Source organism: Athene noctua, unplaced genomic scaffold (genome assembly GCF_965140245.1).
Source record: "Athene noctua unplaced genomic scaffold, bAthNoc1.hap1.1 HAP1_HAP1_scaffold_56, whole genome shotgun sequence".
Classification (NCBI taxonomy): Eukaryota; Metazoa; Chordata; class Aves; order Strigiformes; family Strigidae; genus Athene; species Athene noctua.
The window spans coordinates 867,626-890,149 of NW_027437548.1; positions in this window are offsets into that span (position 1 = coordinate 867,626).

The following is a 22,524-nucleotide window of genomic DNA, read 5'->3' on the forward strand; positions in this document are numbered from 1 at the left end:
TGTATACTTTGGATGATCAGGAAAAATGGCTCATGAATGGGACACTGAATTATAATACCATTTTGCAGTTAATGCTGTTTTGTAGAAGAGAAGGGAATTGAAGGGCCATATGTTGATTTATTTTTCTATTTAAGACAAAGGAAGGATTAGCAGAAGGAATGTAAGTTGATTAGTAGGGATAATTTACTAATGGCTATAACTTCTGACGATAAAAAGGTGAAAAAGTGTTGTTTAACATGTGCACTTGGAAAAGATTGTTTAAAGGAAAGAATTGCTTCTACTGAAAAGGATGAAGGGCCGGAATTAGATATATGCCCTCCACAGAGAGAACTATATATCCTATAGAGGATGTGGATGAAGGGTCGTCTGAGGTTGTAATTCATACCCCTGTTTCTCGAAGAACTCAGCAGCAGGTACAAACAATAGCTCCCCTGTGGCAGGGAGTTGGCAATGATGGACCAGTGTATGTGAAAGTGCCTTTTTCAGTGACAGATTTGATGGCTTGGAAGCAGGCAGCAGGAGTGTATAGAGAGGATCCTGAGAGAACAGGCAGAGTAGTAGATACTATAATCAGAACACAGAATCCGGACTGGAGTGATTTACAGGTGATTCTAGCTAATTTGTTAGATGATACAAAAAAAACCCAGATGGTATTAAAGGCTGGCAAAGCACAGGCAGAAGTGACTGTACTGAGTGGGACAACAGGTGGAATATTAAAGCAGCATTTTCCGTCTGGGGATCCACAGTGGGCATCCAAATAATGTGGAGCACAGAGAAAGACTGAGTCGGTATCAGAAATGGATTTTATATGGAGATAAACATGCCATGCCTAAGTTTCTGAACTGGCGTAAATTGTATGAGGTGAGACAAGATAAGAATGAATCTCCCTCAGCGTTTCTGGAAAGACTAAAAGAAGCTTCCAAAAAAAAAAAACCCGAAAAAAAAAAAATTATTTGAAAGTGGAAACTGAGGCAGCTCAGATATAATTGGCTTTGATTTTTATAGGACAATTGGTACCAGATATAAGAAAGAAACTGATTGATAAATTTTTGAAGTATACAATCTCGGAGGAGTGTGAATCTGAGTATAAAACTCTCATTCTACCAGTCAGAAAACCATCGGGTGAATATAGGTTAGTGCAAGACTTAAGAGCAGTGAATCAAATAGTTAAGGATATATATCCTGTAGCAGCAAATCCCTACACGCTGTTAACAGCTTTAAAGGAGACTTATCAGTGGTTTACAGTGCTTGATTTAAAAGATGCTTTCTTTTGTATTCCTTTGGAAAGGGAAAACAGAAAATAGTTTGCTTTTGAGTAGGAAAATCCACAAACAGGACGAAAGATGCAGCTGACATGGACAAGCCTCCCCCAAGGATTTAAAAATAGCCTGATAATTTTTGGAAATCAGCTGGCAAAGGAGCTTGAAACACGGAAACAGGACAGACCAAAACCTGGGCATTTGCTTTTACAATATGTGGATGACACACTGATTGCTACAGAAGAAAGATTTACCTACATACAGGTAACAATAGATCTTTTTAATTTTCTGGCACTGAATGTCAGACTGGGATATGTTTGGACTTTGAGATTTCAGAAGGGCAGCGGCAATTAGGAACAGAATGCTGAGAAGCCATGTGAGCCGAAAAATATTCATGAACTCAGAGCATTCTTAGAAATGACAGGGTGGTGCCGCCTCTGGATCGTGAGTTATGGTCTAACAGCTAAACTGCTACATGAGGCCCAAAGAACTCTCCTTTGACATGGGGCCCACAGCAACAACAGGCTGTCACAGAATTGAAACGCTTTAATGTCTGCACCTGCCTTAGGACTTCTGGACATCACCAAAGACTTTCAGCTGTTTGTTCACGAAAGACAACGCCTGGCACTGGGTGTGCTGACTCAGAAGATGGGAAGCTGGAAACGACCTGTCGGATACTTCTCTAAACAACTGGACACGGTGAGTAAAGCGTGGCCAAACTGCCTTCGAGCTGTGGCTGCAACAGTGATGCTCATACAGGATACTCAGAAATTGACTTTGGGAAGCACAATAACAGTCTGTGTCCCACACATGGTGATAACTGTTTTAGAACAGAAGGGGGGACATTGGCTGTCTCTGAGCTGAATGATGAAGTACCAGGTAGTACTGACTGAACAAGATGACATAATTCTGAAAGCAACTAACCTGGTAAATCCTGCAGTGTTTTTAAGTTCCACACAGGAAGAAGAGCAATTGGAGCAAGACTGCTTGGCTACTATCGAATATGTTTATTCCAGTCGAGAAGATTTGAAGGATGTACCACTGGAGCAACCAGACTGGGAATTGTATACAGATGGCAGCAGCTTTATGGAACGAGGAGTTTGATATGTTGGATATGCAGTAATAACAGACACCTCAGTTATAGAAACAAAGGCACTGACGAGTACCACATCAACTCAGAAAGCAGAACTTATTGCTTTGATTTGAGCCTTAGAACTAAGTGAAAATAAAAAAAAAGTAAATATTTGGACAGACTCAAAGTATGTTTTTAGGGTAGTATATGTCCATGAAGCTTTGTGGAAAGAAAGGGATTATTGTCCTCTCAGGGATCAAATATTAAGCATCAAAATTAAATTTTACAATTACTACAAGTTCAAAAACCAAATCAGGTAGCAATCATGCACTGTAAAGCACATCAAATTAGGGACACAAAAGAAATTGCTAGAAGTAATTTGGCCAACCAGACAGCAAGAAAACGAGTATTCCAAATGGCATTAATTCCCTCCAAAACAGTAACCCCTCACAGACGAGTAGTAGCTCCACCTAAAAGAAATAATGCAAACCAAACATCAAGAATGTCATTAGGGAGCAGAAGCTTTAGTAACTTCTTTACAAAAACAAGTTATATCTGTCAAGATGATAGACATGGCTAAATTAATAACTGCAAAATGTGACGTATGTTTGAAAAATAATCCAGTAATCAAGAAAAGAGTTCAAATGGGTAGATTAAAATCTGTTACAGAGCCTGGAGATTGTTGGCAAGTAGATTTTTCAGAGTTACCTAGACAAAATGGGTACCGATACATCCTGGTGGGGGTTGATACTTTTACAGGATGGCCAGAAGCTTTTCCCTGTCGCACCACACAAGCCAATGAAGTAGTAAAGTGGTTACTGCGAGAAATAATTCCAAGATTTGAAGTTCCTATTGGAATTTCGTCTGACAGAGGTCCACACTTTGTTGAAGAAATAGTCCAAAATGTTAACAAAATTCTGGGTATCACTTGGGATTTGCATACTCCATGGAGGCCACAATCCAGTGGAAAAGCAGAAAGAATAAACCAGACTTTAAAAAGGCAAATAAGTAAGATCTGTCAAGAGACCAATTTAAAATGGCCTCAAGCATTTCCATTAGCATTATTACAAATCAGAGTACAACCAAAGAGTGGAACCTCAGTCAGTCCTTATGAATTACTGTATGGAGAACCTTATGAGTCCCCAGAACCAAATCCAAACATACATGTAAAAGGAAAACAGGATGTGTATAACTATTTGCTTTCTTTAGGAAAAAACTTTGACTGCAATTCGGAGTGCAGTGGTGTGGAATAAACCATTATCCCTAGAAACTCGAGTGCATGATTTTCAACCAGGAGATTATATCTATGTGAAAAAGTGGACTTCCGAACCTTTGCAAGAACGTTGAAAAGGACCTTTGCAAATATGTTAACCACCTTCACGGCTATCAAGATTGCAGAATCAGATGCTTGGATACACTATACCCGAGTGAAGAAAGCACCTACTCCATGGAAAATTATAAGCTGTGACCCAAAGACTTTAAAACATGTTTAATATTTCATATCAGTTTGTGATTGTTCTCCTTATATTGGCTTGGAAGGTGACGCTGGTGGAATCATGGATTGATCTGGTGGCAAGGAACAGAAGGCAGTCAGATACAGAACAATTAATTAACATTTCTAAAGGAATGCTTGAAGAAAATTTGATGTTAGTATTGATTAAGGGATTTGCCAACTTGCAGAACATTACGCAAATTACTGCCTGTTTACCAATACCAAAAGCAGTAGGTGAATCTATTCCTTGGGGAATCTTAACTATAAATTTAACCAATTTGGAACATGAAAATAAGACTACTTATTGCAAACAAAAGCCAGTGATTCAATGGTATAAACAAGTGAAGGTTATTAGGAAACAATAGAAATCACCGGGAAAAATCAGACTGTGAGAAACTACTAAATTATGACTTTGTAACAGGGTCTCAGCCTAGTGCTTTGGATCGAGTTCCCCTCACAGGAGGCCCAAACCCTAATCTACAATGGTGTTCATACGATGAACAAATTAAAACAATGTGAGCAGGAACATCATGGAATGGCAGTGTAACAAAACTGGGCAAAGTACCCAAACCCAGGCACAGTGGGACTCTGTATGGTCTATGTCCATATTCTCACGATTTCAGTACATGGCCAGAACCCCTTGGTGTTTGACTTGGGACAGTGCCTGGGTTAACAGAGTGTTTGCAATCCTTCCCTCAATAGTAGATAAAGGCACTACCCGACCAGAAAAGGAACATGTAGTACCATGGTGGAAATGTGAAAAGGTGTATGATTGCAACAGTGCCGATTTAATAATCAAAGAATTCCTCATTTGGCAGCTGCTTTAAAGTTTGATTGTTATTGTTGAGGTTTTTATAACCTCACCATGACTAGCATCTTTACACCCAGAAGAGGATACTTTTTAGTTTTAAAAAATCTAACATTCATTGTCCAGGACATTTAGTTTGGGCATTAAGTGATGGCACCTGGACAACCCACTTACCAGTAGATGGTAAGGTAAAAAAAAAAAAAAAAAAAAAAAAAAAATATATATATTACTTAAGGCCTGCCAACATTGTGTCTGATTTGTAAGAAATCACCATTCAAGGGATCCCTGGAAAATTTAAAATTACAGCGAATTAAAAGGTCTGAAACAGATGATGACACCTGGAATGAACCATCAACAGGAGTAAAAATTGGCTGGGCTTTAGAGTCTCCCAATAGCGTCCTATAGGAATAGAGAATGGCTTTATCACTTAACAGGACAAGTAAAAAATTGGCCAATATTACAAGAAAAAGATTTAAATAATTAAACATCCAGTCACAGATAACTTCCCGAACAACACTTCACAATTGGATGGCATTAGATATCCTTCTGTTAAAGGAGCATGGAGTGTGTGGATATCATTAGGACAGATTGGATCATTGCTGCATTCATATTCCAAATGTTACACAGGATAGAACACGATTTAGATCTGTTAGGCAAAATAGAAAAAGAAACAGAAACAATTCGAGAAGGTATGTCAGAAGATTGGCTAGGAAAAATTTTTAGTGAATTAGGATAAAACTTAAACTCTGGGCTTAAATCCCTAATCAAAACTCTATTTTTGCTACTTATTGTCCTTTTGATAATTATGTTGGTGTATGCCTGTCTTAAAAGACAGTTTACTAATCAGCTTGCAATACATCATAGAATTATGAGAGAAGTACCCACTCTGCCACCAGATTACAGACCACCACCACCATCATCTGGCAAGACAAACTTTGGCTTCAAAGATGAAAAATGAATAAAAGTGTGAAAGAATTGAAATGATTTATAACACTTTCAAAGGGGGGAAATGTTACTGATTTTATTAACAACTGAAATTAAATTGTGTTTGATTTTAATATAAGTATAGAATTAAGAGAGATTTTAGTAAAAATCATTTTACATTTATTGTATTTTGAATCTAGCAACCGACTGCTACTCTAAAATTCCCTGTACAGCCCTGTACCAAGGCCGAAGGGATTGGTCATAATTGTCCAATGGGAACGGTTAGAACCCAGGTAACAAAACACAAGGTAATTTGTAAACTGATTTATAATACATACATAGGACTAGAAGAATGCAAGTAGCTGTCAAGGTCCAGGATTAATGGGAACTGAGGGCAGTGACCGTAACAGCTGGCAGGTACCTGCCAAGAAAACTGTGTCCTTAAGCAGAAGGTAATTCCAGCCGGGGGAGATCGCGACCACCGACCCATGGACCACCTACTCACATTACACCCCAGAGCCATTTCTGGACATTTCTAACCTTTACTACGCAGAATCGGAAATGGGAGGAGAATATGTTAATGATTTCTTAGAAATTGTATGCTTATGTATGAAGACTTAATGAATATGTATGAGTGAGTTCTACATAAGGTGTGTGATTCTGGTGCCTGGCACGTGTTGTTGGTGAGAGCACTCCCCTACACGTCCGCCCGTCAATAAAGAAGTGTCTGCTTATCTGCATCACATTGGTGTCGATAAGTTATTTTTATCCCAGATTTTGGGGACACTACCATTATAAAGGAGAGAAGCCATGGAAAGAAAGTTCTAACACACAGGCTTCCCATTTCTTCAGCTACCAATTCAATTCAGTTCCTATATTAAGAAATACCAATACTCAGTCAACAGTTGACTCCACACTCCACCAGGCTCTTGTGATGATGCACTCAAGGATAAACTTGGTGAAGAGACCTACAAGGAAGCTCCCCAAACAGCCCAGGTGGGGAATCACTCACCTCAGAGCACCAGGCCGTGAAGGAACCACAAACAGCCAGACAGCAAAGGACTCTAGAACAGCTGGCGCTGAACTGCTCCTCCAGGGCCACGGGGTGATGCGCTCCCCACATGCTTCAAAACTGTCTTGGGTTGTCCTAGAAAACAGCAGTGAAAGAGTTATTTGCATTCTCATCTGGAAATTTCCAGACAACACCTGCACAGCATTCCTGTCACTCTTCCAGAGACAGTAATTCCCAGCAAGCTGAATGAAAGCTCTGGAATCCATCCCAAGTCATCGCCTCCCAGGGCTCCCTGAGAAATTCCCCGTTTCTCACTGCTTCCGCTGGGCTAAAGAACCACACGGCACATTCCCACAATGGAAATGCAGCCTGTATTTAGCCGGACTACACCCGATGGATACACAAATGCCCCACCTGCCCCCAGACCCTGCTGTCGCACAGGGCTCAGTCAACTCTGGGGCCACCCTCTCCTAACGCTTCTCAGAGAGCTGCCATCCCCCACAGGTGGCACCTGCGCAGGGGCACAACCCGCTGCTTGGCCTTTGAACAAACCTGCAGCTCACAAGTTGCCCTTTGTGGCCCAGATACAAGGTGGCCCCCAAAACATTCCCCTCAGTCCCTTCACATGACCCCCCCGCACAGCTCCTATTTCACCCGGGAGACACTTCTCTGCTCCTCTGGTCACTCTCCCCTCACCTTTACTCTTTGCCCACTACACAACAGATACACAAGCAGCACAAATTCCACACCTGTGTCAGCTTGGGAGACTTGTCTGAGCTCCTGGGATGAAGCACAAGGCATTCACACAGCAGAGACTCTGCACACGGACAAAAGGCTTTCGACTGTTTCTCATTCTCCAGCTGTAGGCTGAATAGAACCTGACAGCATATTTACTGCCTGTGCTCGGAAAAGTTTTGCTGGGGTTTTTGTATCTGTGAGCAGGGCATTAACAAGAGAGCACCTGGTTTACACCTTGCTTAGCTGAAGCTCTTTTCATGTTTACATCTGATGGAGATAGCACATACTCTACACACAGAACAAGTCCTGCATTGCCCCAGTGAGGCAATTTTTGTCTGGCTGGATATAAAATACACACAGCTAGGGCACCATCTGGATAGATTTACTCATGCAGAATCTACACAGAAAACATGCAGCAAGTATCTACAGACTATATAGGGACAGACACACAGAGATACATCTAAAGATGTCTGTCAAGTATCCACACACACCCTGACACAGTCTATACAGGCACTAACTACTCTGTCCCTGGCAAGAGAAGCCTCAGCTGATCTCACCTCTGATACAGAGAAATGATTACTTGTTTTATTTACTTATTTACTTATAGAAAACTTCTTAGCAACTTATTTACTTATAGCAAGTTATAGTATTTTTAAAATATTGCTAAGAATCCTGCTTGCCCAGACTGTTCTGTGGAATTTTACCAAGGACTACTGTGTTCATCAAAACAAAGCAGTTCACTGTGAAAATCTACCAAGGACTACAATGTCCAGCAAAATATTATACTTTTGGCCTTGAGGAAGAGGTGGCTCTAACTAGTTGGAATTTTGCTAATGAGTAAAGATAGCCATATATGGATGGTAGAAGTTCTATTGGTTCTCTTAGATAAGATAGAAAGTAAACCATCTGAGAAACACTCTTATTCAAGAAATTGGCCAAGAGAATCTGTGCATGCTCCAGGGAAAAAACAAAGTGAGAAAGACTACGAGCCTTCCTCCCAAAGCCCCCCGAAGATGCCCACCAGGAGGCAATGTGCAGGTGCAAAGATGACATACACTGTTGACATCGGCCTTTCTAACTAACCCAGCCTCACTCATGCATATGTATGTATGTGTTATGTAGTGCAATGAATACGGATAGCCACACTCTATCAGTTTTTGGTAAAATGTGCGGTGGGTGTGCAAGCTTTGTGGAGAGATCCCCTTGCACCTCGGTGCCTGAGTAAACAGACCTGCTTTATAACTCTATTCGAGTTGTAGCGTCTTTTTTCCGTGAATCACCTCTCTGAGGCCTTTCTCCCCTCTGTGTTCAGAAGATACATTATCTGTGCATAAAAAAGGAAACAGCCCCAGGAAGCACAACCATGTCTTTCTACCTGTGGATGCACTCTGCACACAGAACACACACACACTTTGCACATGGCACGCACACTACAGAAAGCAGACAGACAGCTGAGGGGACGCTACGCTGCTCTGCCTTGCGGTTCAATAGATACAATCTCTGCATGGAACACAGACACTCTCCAGGCCATGGCAGGAAGGGCATTCCTTTCTGTGGGTGCAGTGTATCCTGGCTGTACTCGGGACACATGCCCATCCATACACACACTTTACACGCAGGCGTACACAGAGCGAGAGGCAAGGCATTGCTTTTCTGGCTGGACAGAGCACAGAGACTGTCTGTGCACAGGCTACAGCCATTCTGTACGCAGAGTAGACACAAACATGTGAGGCAGGTCGTCTCTGCTGAAAGACGAGAGCCTCTTTCTCAAGAAGACAGACCTGTATGGCAGCACTATTCTGTCCGTACACAGAAGCGATCTGAGCCACAAAACACTGGCAGGGCTGAAAACAGGATCGCGTTTGCCTCTACAGAACACACTCTGTGCACAGCACGTGCGTAGAGAGGAGAGGAAGGCTCTTCAGCCCATAAAGCACACAGCCTACCCATCTGTGGAACGTACACAGGCAAGGTGACCAGAGGCTTTGCTGTCTGCAGAGACAATACAGGGGCTAAACAGAGACACCCCTAGAAAAGCCGCACCTCACCTATCTCTGCATTTACCTACCATCTGTGTTGGCACGACACGCCAACTACACGGGGAAGCTTTTCTACCACTGGACAGAATACATACTGGTTTCCTCAAGACGACACCTGCACAGGAAAAGCCAGACACAGTATGTAGCTTGTAACAGGATATACTCTGCCTATAGAAAAGAGATGGTGAGGCTTTTCTCTCTGGGGATAGGCGACGTTCCATCTGTAGATGGACTGTACACAGGCAAAACACACCTTCTCTGTCTAGTCACAGGCTAGATACTGCCAAGGCAGGGCTTTATGGACTGCTTATACAGTGCACACTGGCTGTACAGAGAACAGAAAACACCAGGAGGGTGAGGTGGGGCAACCCCTTCCTGTCACCATACAGACTATCAACGGGCTGCACGAAGAATACATGTGGAGGGCACCGCACGCCACTTCCCTGTCAGGACGCAGAAGGAGTTCTGGTTACAGAGCAGAGATGGGCCAGGCAAGGCAGGGCTTCTCCACCCACCTCCAGGGGAAACCTGGGAAGACTGAGGGTGAAGGGGGACTCTCTGCACATCAGGCCCACAGAAGCACACAAACGGTAGAGGTGAGGCTTCCCTCTTTACAGAGCAAAGACTTGGTGCACACAGGTAGTGTAGGGCTCTCCTGCCTGTCTGTGGAACACAGGCTGCCTATAGACCAGAGGGACGGCTCTGGACTCAGAACACACACGGCTCATCTCTACCACAGACCCGCAGAGTCTGGGGAAAGTGGGGTGCTCCTGCCCATAGAGTGCCAAGACCCTCTTTGCAGAGCAGTCAGAGGGGCGAGGCAAGGCAAGGCTCCTATCTCCATTTGCAGAATACACCCCGAGGGGCTGGGGGAAGCACGGCAGGCCTTCTGCATGCCTTGCATGGGCCTGCAGGGAGATTCTAACACAACCACCTCCTGCTGTGCTTTCCTCGAGTACCCCACCCACCTCCCGGGCACCCAGACTGACACCAAGGACCAGTAACGTCATCCCTTTCTCTGCAGGCAACAGGCTGATCTCGGAATAGGGATGAATGATGATGAAATGCATTGAGTGCAAGGGATTTTTCTGGCTTCTGCCACCCCCCACTCCCCACAGGTGCAGCTCAGGGCACGGGCCAGCCTGCATTTATCTCACACCAGTAACTCTGCCTAACAAGACAGGCTGCAACGGCCTTCGGTGTAGGAATCCACGGAGCGGCCCCTGTGTCAAACAGCCACCAGCAGCTCCGGCAGTGCCGGGGCCAGGGGCGGACCCCATCTCTGCCGGGGTTGAGGGGCAGCACCCGAGCTGCCCAGCCCCCGACCGCACGGCTCGGCCTCCGACCCGGAGGGACCTCACAGCAGGGCCGGCCACAGGCTCCGGACCTCCAGGCGGGCTGCCCGCCGCCGGCTGCCCGGGGAAAGGGGCTGCGTCCCCTCGCCCGTACCTCGCACACGGGGCCGCCCCCCCGGCCGCCCTCCTCCGCGCCCTTCCCCGCTTTCCCCTCACGGTGGCGGCGCCGCTCCAGCCGCCGCCGCTCCCGGCACAGCGCCCGGCGCCGCCGCCGCCTCCAGCGGCCGCTCGCTCGAGCCGTTACCGCCCAACTGCCAGCGGCGCGAGCAACCGCCGCCTCGCGGGGCGGGGCCGCGAGGGGAGGGGCGGGGCCTGGGGACAGCTGAGTGGCCGGTCGGTCAGGGGCGGGGCCTGGGCGGAGGGGCGGGGCCTGGGCGGAGGGGCGGGGCCTGGGCGGAGGGGCGGGGCCTGTGAGCAAGCGGGCGAGTCCTGTGCAGAGACTGAGCAGCCAATGGCCAAAGAGGTGGCCCCGGGGACCAAGGGGGCGGCGCCCGGGGGCCAAAGGGGGCGGTGCCACGTGCTAAATGGGCAGCACCACAGGCCAAAAGGGATTTGCCCATTTGCAGAATGTCCCTCCCATCACCGCTTGTTTACCACTACCGAGAGCAGCAGGTGAATCTGTTCCCTGGGGAATCTTAACCATGAACCTGAGATTTCCTACATCTGAGACAAAAGGGATGCTTTTTGGAATCACACAATCACACAGGTTGGAAAAAACCTACAAGATCACCCAGCCCAACCATTTCCAAACCAACGGGGATTCTACAATAACCTGAGGTGCTGCTAAATTTCTCCATTTTGCACGTCCGGGTGCAAACAGACCTGTCAGACAGGTGTCACCAGGGGTCAGGTGCCGCTACTCGGAGGATACGCACACAGGACCAGGGAGAACAGCCTACTCGTGGCTTTCAGGCCAAGGAATCAAACACCCAGCTTTGAAGGGGCAAGCGTAGCTCAGCGTGAACGCCAGCTACTGCTTCACCAGCTTCTGAAATCCCAAGACAGCAACGAGCAAGCCAGGGCACTTGAGCCCACACCCCACAAGGCTTTCACACACAGGAGGCCAGGGGGGCCTCTCTGAAAGCAAGTCCCCTCTCCCCCTGCCAGCAGCAGGGATGGAAGAGCAACAGGCACCCGCCCCACGAGCAAAGGCACGCTGGTGAGGCTGCTCTGCAAAGAGGGCTCCACACCGCCTTTCCAGCCAAGCCCCAGGAAGCTGGCCAGCGCCGGATTAACCCTCCTGCTTGCTCCGGGGGTGATGCCCGTGGCCGTGGGTAGTGCCCAAGCCAGGACCCTTCTCCCCACGGCCAGCACAGAGAGGCTGGAGCTCCCCGAGCACAGAGCCCCTGGCTGGCTTCTGCCCCCCCACTCCCCACAGGTGCAGCTCAGGGCACGGGCCAGCCTGCATTCATCCCACACCAGTAACTCTGCCTGACAGACAGGCTGCCACGGCCTTCGGTGTAGGAATCCACGGACCGGCCCCTGTGTCAAACAGCCACCAGCAGCTCCGGCAGTGCCGGGGGCAGGGGCGGTCCCCATCTCTGCCGGGGGTGAGGGGCAACACCCGAGCTGCCCAGCCCCCGACCGCACGGCTCGGCCTCCGACCCGGAGGGACCTCACAGCAGGGCCGGCCACAGGCTCCGGACCTCCAGGCGGGCTGCCCGCCGCCGGCTGCCCGGGGGAAGGGGCTGCGTCCCCTCGCCCGTACCTTGCACACGGGGCCGCCCCCCCGGCCGTCCTCCTCCAAAGAGCCGCCGCCTCCCTCCTCCGCGCCCTTCCCCGCTTTCCCCTCACGGTGGCAGCGCCGCTCCAGCCGCCGCCGCCGCCGCCTCCAGCGGCCGCTCGCTCGAGCCGTTACCGCCCAACTGCCAGCGGCGCGAGCAACCGCCGCCTCGCGGGGCGGGGCCGCGAGGGGAGGGGCGGGGCCTGGGGACAGCTGAGTGGCCGGCCGGTCAGGGGCGGGGCCTGGGCGGAGGGGCGGGGCCTGTGAGCAAGCGGGCGAGTCCTGTGCGGAGACTGAGCAGCCAATGGCCAAAGAGGTGGCCCGGGGGAGCAAGGGGGCGGGCCAAAGGGGCAACGCCACCGACCTCACCACGGGGCAAACGGGCATGGCAGAGGGCCAATGGGGCGGCACCGGGGGCCAAAGGGGCCGTGCTGGCAGCCAAAGGGTCGGCACCTGAAGGAGGCTGCAAACCAGTAATGATTAAACAATATCTTATCAAACCAGAAGTTAGACAGGTACTGAAGAAATTAATTGATAAAGTTTTGGAATATAAAATTCCTGAGGAATGTGAATCTAACACTCCCATTTTACCAGTCAGAAAACCTCCAGGCAAATACAGGCTAGTGCAGGATTTGAGAGCAGTGAATCAGATCGTTAAGGACATTTATCCTGTAGTAGCAAACCCTTATACGTTGTTGAGAGCATTAAAGGAGACTCATCAGTGGTTTACAGTGCTTGATTTGAAAGATGTTTTCTTTCGTATACCGCTGGAGAAGGAAATCAGAAAATCGTTTGCTTTTGAGTGGGAAAATCCACAAACTGGGTCAAAGATGTAGTTGACATGGACAAGCCTCCCCCAGGTATTTAAAAATAGCCCGACAATCTTTGGGCATCAGCTGGTGAAGGAGCTTGAAATATGGAACCAGGATAGGCTGAAACCCGGACATTTACAGTAAGTGGATGATTACCAATTGCTGCAGAAGACAGATTTACCTGTATACAGGTAACTACTGACCTCTTGAATTTTCTGGGACGGAATGGGGACAAGGTATCCAGGTAGAAAGCCCAAATAGCGTATCAGACTGTGATATATTTGGACTTCGAGATTTCAAAAGGACAATGGCAATTAGGAACAGACTGTAAAGAAGCTATCTGTGGCATACCCAAGCCGAAAAATGTTCATGAACTGAGAGCCTTTTTAGGAATGACTGGGTGGCATCGCCTTTGGATAATGAATTACGGTCTAATAGCTAAACTGCTACATGAGGCCCAGAAGAACTCTCCTTTTGTATGCGGCCCAACACAACAAAGGGCTTTTACAGAGTTAAAACGTGCTTTAATGTCTGCACCGCCTAAGGACTTCCAGATTTAACCAAAGTTATTCAGGGGTTTGTCTGTGAAAAACAACGCCTTGCACTAGGTGTGCTGACTCAGAGGATGGGAAGCGGGAAGAGACCAGCTGGGTATTTTTCCAAACAGTTGGACACAGTAAGTAAAGGATGGCCTAACTGCCTTCAAGCAGTTGCTGCAACAGTGATGCTTATTTATACAAGAAGGCCAGAAATTGACTTTGGGAAAAACAGTAACAGTGTATGTCCCACACATGGTAGTAACTGTTTTAGAACAAAAGGAAGGACATTGGCTATCCCTGAGCAGAATGATAAAGTACCAGGTGGTTTTGACTGAACATGATGATGTGATTTTAAAAACAACTAACCTGGTATATCCTGCAGTGTTTTTAAGTTCCACACAGGAAGAGGGACAGCTGGAGCGTGACTGCTTAACTACCACTGAACATGTTTATTCCAGTCAAGAAGATTTGAAGGATATGCTGCTAGAAAATCCTGACTGGGAACTGTACACAGATGGCAGTAGCTTCACGGAGCAAGGAGTCCGATACGCTGGACGTGCGCTAACAACAGATACCCCAGTTACAGCAGCAAGAGCATTGGCTAGTACTACATCAGCTCAGAAAGCAGAACTTGATGCCTTCATTTGAGCCCTAGAATTGAGTGAAAAGAAGAAATTAAATATTTAGACAGACTCAAAGTATGCTTTTGGGGCAGTACACGTTCACAGAGCTTTGTGCAAAGAGAGGATTATTGCCCTCTCAGGGATCAAATATTAAGCATCAAAATGAAATTTTACAATTATTGCGAGCAATTCAAAAACCAGATCACGTAGCAATCAATCATGCACTGTAAAGCACAGAAAATTGGAAATACAAAGGAAATTGCTGGAAATAATTTGGCCGAAGAATGGCAAGAAAAATAGCAAAGGAGCAAGCATTACAGATGGCATTAATTCCAACTAAACCAGTAACCCTTCCCAGGGAAAAAACTAAATAGTCGGAGGAGGATGACAAATTTGGAAAATTGCTGAATGCTAAGAAAAATTTAGCTGGATGGTGGGTAACCCCTAAGAGACAAGTGGTGGTTCCATCTCTTTTAACGAGAAAAATAATTCAGATAAAACACCAAGAATGTCACTGGGGTGTGGAAGCCTTAGTAACTCATTTACACAGGCAAGTAGTATCGGTTAACATGTTAACTGCAAAATGTGAAGTATGTTTGAAAAATAATCCAGAGATCAAGAAAAGGGTCCAAATGGGCAGACTAAAATCTGGAACAGAACCTGGAGATTATTGGCAGGTAGATTTTTCAGAGCTACCTAGACAAAATGGGTACCGATACATTCTGGTGGGGGTTGATACCTTTACAGGATGGCCAGAAGCTTTTCCCTGTTGTTTCACACAAGCAAAGGCAGTAGTAAAGCGGTTACTACAGGAAATAATTCCGAGATTTGGAGGCCCTATTGGAATTTCCTGACAGAGGTCCACACTTTGTTGCTGAAGTAATACAAAGTGTTTGCAACATTTTAGGAATCACTTGGGATTCACAGACCCCATGGAGGCCACAATCCAGTGGAGAAGTGGAAAGAATGAATCAGACTCTAAAAAGACAAATCAGCAACATTTTAGGAAACTAATTTAAAGTGGCCTCAAGCACTTCTATTGGCATTATTGCGAATTAGAGTACAACCAAAGACTGGTACCTCAGTCAGTCCTTATGAATTATATGGGAAACCATATGAGTCCCCAGAACCAAATCCAAATATGCATGTGAAAGGGAAACAAGATGTGTATAAATATTTGCCTTCCTCAGGCAAAGCCATGACTGTGATTCGAAGCGCAGTGCGTATCTTTGGAGAATCCAGTGCACGGCTTTCATCCAGGAAATTATATCTATGTAAAGACGTGTACTTCCAAACCTCTGCAAAAACGCTGGAAGGGACCTTTCCAGATACTGTTAATCATCTTTACATCTATCCAGATTGCAGAATGAGATGCTTGGATACATTATATGCAGGTGAAGGTGGAACCTACTCCATGGAAGATTATTAACTGAGATCCAGAGACTTTAAAATTGACTCTGAAACAGGTCTAATTTCTCATACCAGTTTGTGATAGTTGTTCTTATATTAGCTTGGAAGCTAGTGCTAGTGGGATCATGGGTTGATTTGTTGATTATTAACAAAAGACAAATAGAAACATAGCAGCTGATCAGCATCCCTAAAGAAATACCCAAAGAAAATCTGATGTTACGATTGATTAAGGGATTTGCCAATTTGCAGGATGTCCCATGGATTACTGCTTGTTTACCAATACCAAGAGCAGTAGGTGAATTTGTTCCATGGGGAACCTTAACCATGAATCTGACCAACCTGGAACATAAAAACAAGACTTACTGCAAACAGAAACCTGCTGTTGAGCGGTATGAACAAGTAAAGGTTATCAGAAAACAGTGGAAGACGCCAGGCAAAGAAACAGATTGTAAAACACTGTTGAACTATGATTTTATAACAGGATCCCGACACGGTGCCATAGCTCGGATTCTTCTTCCTGGCGTTCCAAATCCCCAGGTAGGATGGTGTTCCTATGATGAACAGATCAAAAACAATGTGAGCAGAAGCACCATGGAATGGCAGTGTAACAAAACTGGTCAAGTTACACAAAAGGACTCCGTATGGTCCATGTCCATATTCTCTCCGTTTCAGTACATGGCTAGAACTCCTTGGTGTTTCACTTGGGATGGAGAAGTGTTTGCAGTCCTCCCCTCAGTAGACGATAAAGGAACTTCACTGAGAGAGAAAGAGGACAAAATAGTGTCATGGTGGAAACGTGAAAGAAAAGGTGTATGACTGCAGCAATGCAGATTTAATAATTCAAAGAATCCCTCCTTTGGTGGCTGCTTTAAAATTTGGCTGTTTTTGTCGAGATCTAAAAAATAAGTCTCAATTTAACCAGCACATTTACACCCAGGAAGGGAACCTTGTTTAGATGCAGGAAATCTACTATTCAGAGTCTAGGACATTTAGTTTGGGCATTAAGTGATGGAACCTGAACAACTCATTTACCATTAGACAGAAAGGTGAAACAAATTATGTTAGGCATGCCAACATTGTGCCCAAATTAGAAAAAGTCTCCATTTAAAGGATCTTTAGAAAAACGTAAAATTACAGCGGATCAAGAGATCAGAAACAGATGACACATGGAATGAACCATCAACAGGAGTAAGAATTGGCTGGGGCCTTGAATCCCTTTTGAATCCCACAGCCTCATACAGAAATAGAGAATGGCTATATCAGCTAACAGGACAACTAGAAAAGGTAGCAAATGTCACAAAGAAAGGATTCAAGGAATTAAACATATAGTTGCAGGCAAATTCTAGGATGACACTCCAAAATAGAATGGCTCTAGACACGCTTCAACTTAAAGAGCATGGACTGTGTGGATATCTCAAGGATAAATTAGATCATTGCTGCATTCATATTCCAAATGTCACCCAGGATGTAGAGCACGATCTGGATCTGTTGGGAAAAAATAAGAAAGAAACTGAAAAGATATGAGAGGACATGTCAGAAGATTGGTTAGGTAAGATTTTTAGTGGATTAGGATGGAATTTGAGCTCTTGGCTACAATCCTTGATTAAAACTTTGTTTCTGTTACTAATTGTCTTTTTGATGATAATGCTGCTCTATGCCTGTCTAAAGAAACAATTTACCAGCAAAATCGCATTTAATCGTACAGTCATGAGAGAGGTTCCAACCATTCCACCAGTATATAGTGCACCACCAGCATATAGTGAAACAGACACTAAGATACAGAGTACTACATAATATGAAAGTACTGGAATAGTTTTCAACAATTTCAAAGGGGGGAAATGTTACTGACTTGTTATTAAGTTACTTGAGGATTTAATAGCGAAACTTCTAGAAAAATGAAAACATAGGAATGATTTTAATGTAAGGCAATGTTTACCTTTGCATATTGCACACTGACCCAGCAACCAGTGCTACTATGGAATCCCCTGTACAGCCCTGTACCAAGGCTGAAGAAGTGGTCAATAATCACCTAGTAGGTACATTTAGAAGCTTAGATAATTAGGTGTGAGATTAAAGATAATTTTAAAGTAGTCATAGAGATGTCTAAACAGAAGTAGTTTATTACCTAAAATATATTTTAAGGAATGTATAGAGGTGTCAGAATTTAGAATTAATGAACACTAGGGAAAATCAACTGTAACAACTTGTAGGCCCGTGCCAAGAAACAGTGAAACTAGGCAAAAGGTAATTCTGGCAGGGGGAGATCGTGACCAGCGACTCATACGCCACCGACCCCTATTACACACCAGACCCCTTTCTAGACATTTCTGGGTTCCACTGCACAGAATCGGAAATAGGAGGAGAGTATGTTCATGATTTCTAGGAAATAGTATGTTTATGTATGAATACTTAATGAATACATATGAATAAATACTACGTACGATGTATGGTCTTAGTGCTTGGTGCGCACTGTTGGTGAGAGCACTCACTCGCACACCTGGCTGTCCACAAAGAAGTGTCTGCTTACCTGCATCAAACTGGGGGCAAGAAGTTCCCTGATCCTGCTTTTCAGTAACAGTCAATTCACAGCGAGAAAGCAAGGAAGCGTGCAAGTTAAGCACAGCTACCTGCTAAAGCAATAGCCAAGTCAAAAATCCAAAAACTTTTTCCTTAAATACCATTCCCAAACTTTACATACGAGAACCCAAAGATTATTGGAAATACAACTGTGATGGGGCCTGCATCAATTTCTGTGACCTTTAAATTCAACACTAACAGCATGGGCATCTGAGCCTCTGTTCCCTGCCCTTGGCCAGCTATTTGATTCATTCATTGAGACATGTAGTGGCATATTTTTGTAAAATTTCTCTCTTTGTTATGCAGACTTTGGAACTGATTTGGGAAGAATCTCTGCCTCACAGCAAAATTACATGCCAGATTACAATATGTAAGTGTGCTTTACTGAGCTTCCTTTACTATTTAGCACCGTTTTTTTCTCATATCTATCTCAAAAATAACTTACTAGTTTTCAAGCATCGGCAATTCTTCTATAAGAGTGTTTTCTGACCTGCCCATTCTAATACCATTCCTAAACCCAGCACATATATGTGACTTCACATTTGCTTGTACATTGTAGTTTCAAAGCAGTTTCTCATCCTATATGCTCTGATGTAGACAAAGTACCTGAATCCTTATTGAGCCTGTAGATCACAGAATCAAAATAAAATCTGCATTTCCAAATCACACTTCTCAAAGAAAATGTTTCATCGAGGGGAATTCTCCAGACAAAAACTCTGTCCATCCAGAGCAGGAAGAGACAGATCCTGAAGCAAGGCTGCCATACAAATCTAAGGTCCATGCAGGAGACAGGGCCAGCAACAAAGTGAGACAGGCACAGCTACAGTGTGCCTGGTGCGGGGGGTGGGATGTGCCCAGGGCTGACCTGAAACTGGGCTCCTGGGCAGGGGTGTGGGTGGAGGCTCCAGGTGAGGCAATCAGGGTCACTGAGAGCTATTAGGGCCTACAGAGCCTGAGACTGAGTTTGTGGAACCAACACTTGCAAGAACTGGGAGTTTTCATTACATCTTTTTAAGGAGCATCAATTTAAAGATATGATTATTTATTTGGCTTTTCCAGAGCAAGCAGATTTATGCTGAGAGCAGTGGGGGACCCTACAAAGTGTGTCTCTTTGCCTGCTTGGAGCTCAAAGTGATCAACATCATCATTTACTCTGAGAAATCTGGGCCTAGCAGTTTACCCTAACAAAGAGAGGTATGAGAAATACAAGGTTTGTCCCATCATTCATCATTTCTACCCACCAAATAAATAAGTAAGATAACCTTTAAAAGTTATGCATAACTGAATACTGAATTTGGTATTGTGGGAAATTCATATTTGACATATGCTGAAGAGTGGAAGGGTAGAATTTTTCAGCCATTTGTATACAGCCGCCTAGCCTCAATTAACCCTGCTTCCATCTGATTCATGGAAATAATCTGTCAGGAACTAAGAGGTATCATCACATTAAAAGTAAAATCTGACCTTCAGGAGACAAATAGAAATGCTCGATTCAGTATTGACAACTTGCAGAAACTTACAGGAAATTCAAGGGTCTGGAGGATTTTTTTCCTTTTATGCATTAGGTCACAAAAATCTCATGAAAAACATCTGAGTCATTCTTGAAATCCATTGCGTGATATTTGCTGGACAAGAGTAGAAACAATTTTTTTAAGAATTTTAAATCACATCAATTTTTTTAAGACAGATCTTGTCACTTCCTTGTACAGCTCTGAAACACTGCTACTAAAGGTCAGAGTATTTTAATACAGCGATGGCAAACAATGAAATGCATTTCCTGCCTACAAGTAAAAAGGAAAGCAGCACTAAATCTGCTAACTCCCTAGTTAAAACCCCCACACCATAGTACCAGTGTAAACATTCCACGAATTTTAATGCTTTTACCGCATATACTGCAGCAGGGCAGCTGTATATGTATAAAACAGAAACACTTTTCCCTAAAACCTCGGTTGCTTTACAAATATGTGAGGTGGCTACAGAAAGTGCACAGCACACAGTCAGGCTGACCCAGAGCCATCTGCTGGGAGCACAGAGTCTTAAGCAGCAATGAAAACAACCTTCTGGATCCCACTGAGTCCGGCAGGATTTCTTGCCATAAAGAGAGGTTTATTGGCAGCACCTCCCATCCTCCCCAGCTGCTAACAACATCCTCGCTGTTTCATTTGAAATGGAAAATACGAGCATGTACAACATCCTTAGTCAGTGTCATTTGATCTAGAAGAAAAGTGAATTTTCAGACAAAAAGAAAAACAACATATACATTCAAGCCAGGCCAACTCCATTAACAATGAAGTTTGCTGACTTTACTCCTTTACATACAGTTGGTGCATTTTAGGAGATTAAAGAGGAAACACATACCTGTGCACACGTTTCTTCCGGAGACCCGATGCTACTAAACAAAGTGGGGAGGTCTAGTGTGTAAACTGGAAACTTTTCCAGGGTGTGTATTACCGCAGGTGCCAGATGAGAAGTGTGCCCATATCCTGGCTCTCCGACTAATAAGAACTGTGGCCTGCAAGATGTCGGCTGATCATAAGCATTTCTAGAACAGTAAGGAGAAAGTAAGTTTGAAAATGGAAGTGATGACTAGACACACAGAAGTTAAAAGTGTTTTTTCCTAAGCACTTTTCTCTTTTGGCAAATACTCTTCATCTTCAAGCAAATAATAAGGCGGTCTGTGATCGGGAAGACCATCACAGCCCATTTTGTTACAAACTGGTACATACTTGCCCTAAGAAAACCTGCCAACCCGCAGCACGTCTGCTCTTTGCTGGGCGAGGTTGAGTACCAGCTCTTAAATCCCACAGGGGGACTGTCCAGCTCAATACACACATGATAACTGGTCAGTAACCTGCTATGGGGGATAACAACTCTCTTCCAGCACCTAGCAATCTGGACCTCTTCACTGCCCCTACACACCAGTTCTCAGCAGGTCTTGAGTTTAAATAACCATGAGATCTCTACATTGGTCAAGTTTAGCTGAAATTTGGCCATAGCTACTGGAGATGGTGGGAAAGAAGGGACAGAAGCCCATTTTTAGACAAAAATTAACACGGGCACTGAAACACATTAGCTGTTATCTGAAGTACACAATTGGACTGGTTTCAAGGGGTATACTGAAGACATAGGAGATTTACATTTATTCAGTCACTCTAATTGTTTCACTTTGAATTGTGCATTAATTTCCCAGTTGTCTTGCTTTACTCGCACAAAACACATTTGTGAACAGCATTTGCTTTTTCCACCCCAATACTTTTGGAAGCTTTACTGGATGAAGTCAATGATCCTAGAGACCTAACCAAGCTCAGCAAGTCCAAAGATTTTCTGGACAGCACAGTGACAGACAGTCATAAAAATAACTGACCCACAGTGACGACAGGAATCTATTTTGTCATATCTTGGCTTATGAAACTTCCACAGTAAAATGTCAAAAGTTTAACACAAACTCAGTAGGCGAAAGGTAGAAAATGCAGACATCATTGACATTTTTCTCACAGTGGTTCAACAAACCATTTCTCAGTTTTGTTTCTGCTACACGATTTCCTGCTGGCTTCACAATCTGGGAAGGCAGAAGGTCAAAAGATGGCTACACCAATCCATAGGGGTTTTTTAGCTAAAAGGACAGACAGCACACTTCTCTGGTCTGGATTCTTTCAAGGAATACCAAGGGTTAAGCCAACATGTTCTAATAGTCTGTGGACCACTGACTTGGGAAAAGAGGGCTGGGCTGGTCAGTTTAATCGGTCATGACAGTGTACTCCATCCGTTAGAACATCAGTACCCAGCTGGATCTTCACGCTTACTTCTTGCAAATACTGATCACCCACCCCCCGCAACAGCTCGACTCCTTCATCTACCACCCCTCGCACCAAAACTGTTTACAGACCCAGACATCTTCAAAATGGAAACATAAAGGGGATAAACGTTTACCTGCTGAAATTCAGGAGGTTTTCCTTTTCTCTAGCGGGTGTATTACAAGCTGGCTCATCTTCAAAGGCAGATGGCGCCTCCTCATGGCTGTCAATCACATCTCTTAAACTGTCTGAAAGACAAGACCAGTTTGTTAACCTTCCTGAATAGTCCAGAGCTTGCTCTCCCATTAACAGAGCTAGTTCTAAATCTGTGCTGGAAACCACTCGTA